Source organism: Mus musculus, chromosome 15 (genome assembly GCF_000001635.26).
Source record: "Mus musculus strain C57BL/6J chromosome 15, GRCm38.p6 C57BL/6J".
NCBI lineage: Eukaryota > Metazoa > Chordata > Mammalia > Rodentia > Muridae > Mus > Mus musculus.
The window spans coordinates 11,725,500-11,731,072 of record NC_000081.6 but is presented as its reverse complement, the minus strand read 5'-3'; the positions used below and the strand labels follow the sequence as shown (position 1 = coordinate 11,731,072).

At 38.4% G+C, this 5,573-nt stretch overlaps 1 long non-coding RNA gene across 1 annotated transcript; it reads left to right on the top strand.

Annotated features, from left to right (window-relative positions):
* Window positions 1-1,454: 1,454 nt before the first annotated feature.
* Gm34501 lies at window positions 1,455-5,200 on the top strand. The gene is made up of 3 exons (XR_383840.4): window positions 1,455-1,540; window positions 4,332-4,423; window positions 4,788-5,200. It is a non-coding gene; the product is annotated as a predicted gene, 34501 (long non-coding RNA).
* Window positions 5,201-5,573: the final 373 nt, after the last annotated feature.

Genomic DNA, 5,573 nt, shown 5'->3' with positions numbered 1-5,573 from the left:
GTGTTAGCTGCAAATATCTTCTGGAGCCCTGTGTCAACTTCCCTGTCTCAGTTCTAGGTCCTTGTCTGGCTTGAATCTATGCAGATCTAATGTGCTATGGCCATATCATCCTGAACACGTCTGATAGCATCTAAATCATCTTATTCCTGGGTGATGTTTGATACTTATATCCTTAGTTGTTCGAAACGTCATTCAATAGCAGTAACTATTTTAATACTTAGAAGGCACATACTAAGTTTAGATATCAAATATATTTGAGAGATATCAAAATACAATTGAGATTTGGGCAAACAGTTCATCCTTGGTTGAAGATTCCCTTAAGGAGCTTCAGCAGGCAATGCTTTTAGGCACCTCTCCATGGCAAGCAGAATAATGGAACCACAAATGTCTACGCCCAATCTGCTCCTGATTGTCCCGCCTTACCTGTGATTGTCTGCTATTTGGGTTATCGTCTTCCTAGTAGAAAACTGGGGGTATATTATTTGCATGTTTTTTGCTTGTTTAATGACCTTCTTTAGAAGACGGCAAGCTTTGTGAAGGCAGATTGTTTGCTCCACTCACAATGGCAAATCTGCTGCCCAGAAGAATCTAGAATTACAGGCATTTGAATGTGAAAAAAAAAGTTTCCTCTAGATATATTCTAAAATGGGAGTGACAGTATCACCTGTCCTTTATAGAAATAATCAGAAATAATAAGCAATACATAGATTATGCATGGATAATACATAATCTTTCCTAGTTGTTTTTACTGGAATTGTTGTAAAACACAGAATCTCACTAAAATTTCACTGTCAATTAAAAGAGTCATGCCACAGGAATACCACCCAAGGGCAATGCCTACTTGGCTAAAATGTTTTGCATGGGATTATTTTAGAGAGCTGATGGTGGTTGAAGATCTTGAAATCGTATGGAATGATATTAGTGTGGTTAGCATACTTGAGGCACATCATGGAAGCCCTTTATCTAGATTTCCCTTGACCATTATAGGCTTTTTCAATTCTAACATCTTCCCAGAAGAAGGTGAGGTATTCAATGTTTGCTATCATATCCACCATATAGCAGACAGCAGTATTCACTGTTGGAATGATTTTCTTTCCCATTTAAATTATTTTTAGTTGGACTTGTTTCCTCTTGTGATGTGAAAGCAGTGCATGTGTTCATCTTTAGGGCAAGAAATACTCGGTTCTCAGAACCCATCTTTCAGCCATTGCGTATCTACCTTCCTCCAATGCTATAGATTTTTGAGATGTTTTATGCTCATCTCTAAAGATATCCAATCTCTAGGCAAGACCAGGAGTAAAACTGCATCCTTAATGTTGGGGTGCATGTTAAAACATGGCTCTGACTCAGAGAACTGGAATGCAAATAAAAGATGAAAAGGAGTACCCTTGGGCCCCGGGGGAGGGGATTAGATTGTACAGCTTGCAAATGTCAACATTTCTGAGAGCAACAACTTGACAAGAACAGAGCAGCACACAGAGAAACCAGCTTGAACGCATCTCTGCCCACAGTGCTTAAATCAAGAAAGAAAAATAATCAAGTTAGTGTCTACAGCTTTTATTTGTATTGATCACCCTCCCTTTTGGAACATTGTGCTATGTTTCAACGTAACTTCTGTATTCTCTGGCAGGAACTGCTTCACTGGATGCTCCTTCTGGCATTCAGAGGACAAGAAAGCCTCACTAAGCACCATTAAAAAGAGACTCTTATTTTGGAGGAGTTGTAGGGAGGTAGTGGGGGTGAATATGATCAAATGCCTTGTATGTATGTATGTATGTATGTATGTATGTATGTATGTATGAAATGTGCAAAGAATAAATAGATAATGCTACTTTTGAAAGAGGAGACTCTTAAATAGCTAATTTTTTTGGTATAAGTAAAAATGTAAATGATTCCAGAATAAGTCAATCCAACAGGCTGTGAGTCCTTTGCTCTCCTGGACACTGTGTCTCTGGCTGCTATAAGGTAGCATGGTTTTTCTCTCAAATCATTAGCTACAAAATAAGAGCCAAGGAACTTTGTAACCAATTATTCCTTCAGAGACTAAAGAGATGATGTAGATATATGATTTGAGGTCTTAAAGTCATAAAAGACAAGAGATTAAAGATAGATCTTTCTTAGGGGAAGTTCCTTTTAAATGACAACTCTCAAATCAGAATTATAACAAATACATTGCTTTTTTTGACTAAAATTGTTTTTAAATGAACCCTCAATTCATTTTCAAGGGTAAAAATATTTAAGTACCTTCTTTACTCTGCAAAAAAAAAAATACAAAAACATTCAATTAAAGATTAGAAATGAATTTTCCAAAAGTCTTTTAAAAATTGACAGGACTAAAAAGTAAAATACTGAAATATTTTGAAATATTTCATCACTAAATGTATGTCTCATAACATCTTTATTGTTTTATAAGACTACCATTAAAATGAAAATGAAAGACTTTGCTGAGTTGAGCTTATAAGGCATTAATTTATATATTCAATTATTTTCATATTGTAACTTAAAAAGTCCTTGATAATATAATATAATGTATGTAAGCTTAGTATAATATAAAATTATAATGAGATATGAACAATTACATTTTATACCACAAATGCCAAACTTGTTTAACAATAAAAACCACTTCATATAAATTAGCCATTTCTAAATAGAGAATTTAGATAGAAACATAATACACAATTCAACACCTGTTTGTGATAATACTTTGTACTAGTAGAAACATTAACAATAGTATGTCACTAGCATTATTTAGAAGATTATTCTTATTAATTTTTTAGTATAATAGATCTTGACATATCCAGGCAATAACAATTAATGAAAAAAATAGGTCACAAATGTGAGTCAGAGTTATGAGGGATAGAAGGGAGGGCCTAGGGAGAGGAAAGAGAGGGGAGAAATGTTCTAATTAAAATATAATTTCAAAAATAAACAGAACACAATATATTTGATTATATTTATTCTCCTCCCCTCACTTCCCTCAGTTTGTCCCTATATCCCTACTCCTCCAGCATAATGCTCTTTCTTTGCTGTGGTATTCCTGTGGCATGATTCTTTGAATTGACAGTGAAAAATTAGTGGGATTCTATATTTTACAATTCCAGTAAAAATAAATCTAGGAAGATTATGTATTATCCATGCATAGGTTTGTTTCTGAATATTTCTATAAAGGGTAGGTGATACTGTCACTTCCATTTTAGAATATATTTAGAAGAAACTTTTTTTTTTCCACGATAAAAAGCCTGTAATTCTGGACTCTACTGGGCAGCAGATTTGCCATTATGAGCGGAGCAAACAATTTGCCTCCACAAAGCTTGCAGTCTTCTAGACAAGCAAAAACAAGCGAAAATGTGCTTAGGACCAGGAGAAGTGAACCTTTTACTTCAGTAGGATCCTTCAGTATCTTTCAGGTGTAACAGTATTAACCTTTTAATAATCTTCTACTCCACCCCCCCCCATTCACTTATATTAAAGCATTCATGAATTTAGTTAATATGCTTTCAATTGTGATTACTAAATGGAGACTGATGGCCAGAGAGATGTTGGCTCAAGGCTAATTGTATTTGCTGCTCTTGCAAAGGAGCAGAAATCAATTCTCAGCACCCACATCGGTGTTTACAGTCTTCTGTAACTTCTGCTACAGGGATCTTCCCGCACCTCTTGGCCTCTGAAGGCACCCACATGGATTTGTCATACACATGCACACACACACACACACACACACACACACACACACACACACACAGAGAGAGAGAGAGAGAGAGAGAGGGAGAGAGAGGGAGAGAGAGGGAGAGAGAGGGAGAGAGAGAGAGGGAGAGAGAGAGGGAGAGAGAGAATAAAACAAATGAAATGAACCTTTAAAACACCAAAATAAGCCAGAAAACCAAAGGGAGACCCAACAGAGCTTGCCTTTCCTCATTTTCACTAACACTTCCTGATAGGCCATATTGCAGAAGACTTTTTGTGTCTGTTAGTGAGTGAGCAGGCACTTGGCAAAAGCAGGAACCACATTCACAATTGTGGTTTTGTTTGTATGGTATCTAATAGAGTAACTTATGTGCAAGGTGGGAAGGATTAGAGAGGAATCAGGTCCCAGACAGATGCTATGGAAGAATCTATAGGGACAGATGTGGTTTTTAAAAATATATTAATCATTTTATTTATATGAGTACACTGCAGCTGTCTTCAGACACACACCAGAAGTGTGCATTGGATCCCATTACAGCCACCATGTGGTTGCTGGGAACTGAACTCAGGACCTCTGGAAGAGCAGTCGGTGCTCTTAACCACTGAGCCATCTCTCTAGTCCAGTTTTTTTGCTTTTTGTTTTTCAGAAGTGGTTCTGAGGCCCTGGAAAGTTAGAGTTGCATCCTAGATTGCTTCTTGTTAGAGAGCAGAGACCAGCAGAAGCCAGGAGTCTGAGAAGGTGAGAGATAGCGATCTAGAGGCTGGATTAAACTCAGCATAACTGTAGACATGAAGAATGGGGGAACTGATTGTGGGGAAATGATATGTCTATTGGTAGAAAACGAATGACGCTTATTCCTATGAGTTCTCAGTCTTCGCTGAGCATGATGGGAAAACTGGAGAAGTAGAGGACTTGGGGGTGGGAAGAGTTAAAGGTGTAGTCTAGAAGTGTAGGTGACCAGGCAAGTGAAAAAATAAACCAGGCACATGAAATAGGATCACCTTTTCCCATAGTAGTTGTGTCTGTGACGTGAGATCAGTCAACACAGCACTCCGATGGCTAAGGAAGTATTGATTTTAGTCATTAATGTTTCATTTGACAGATATTTGTCTTTGCCCAGTGGCTGTTTGAACAGCCTCTGGACTTGGTGCAGAGGGAATATCCAAGCTCACCGATGTCTAGAATCACAACCTGAGACCGTATCACAGCTGATAAGAGACAATGGAAACAGAAGAAGGTGCCGAGGAAGGCAGAAGCAGCTCTGTCTTAGCCTGAGAATGCGCGCTACAGACTGAAGATAAGCAGGCTGCAAGGAGACCAGTTGACAGGTCAAACAGCAGGAAGGAAGGGCCTTTAGATGAACAGCCAACTCCATCTTACCCTAGACTGCAAGGCTCTATCGTATTGACTCAGGGAGCAAAATGGTTTCCCTGTGTGCCGGAGTCTGTTTATTCAGTCAGGCCAAATAAGCAAGTGTGTTTGTGTATGGCAAGTATGCAGCAAGCTAGCAAGGTTCTTCCAGCATCTTCTCCATCATCATACTCTCTTGGATACACATTGTAGTGATAGGAAAGGGAGGGAGGATGTCAGGAGAAGCAGTGTGGGAGGCAGGGCCATGTTTTTTCCCCATCCTGTCCAGTCCACCAGGAAAACTCTTTCTACTAGAGATAATGGTGTTTGTTAGTCAGCATTAGGGGCAAGGCCTGTTGTGAGGTGTGAAAGGTGTGAACTTTTTCAAAAAAAAAAGAGTCACAATGTACTCTCACTCAGGGTCACAATCCATATTTTCCGTTTCAAATGAACATGTGACTCACTTCTGACTATCTCTAAACGAATTCTGACTTGGGAGGTGGACCCCATCTTTCCTGTTGTCGTCCTAATATTTTGC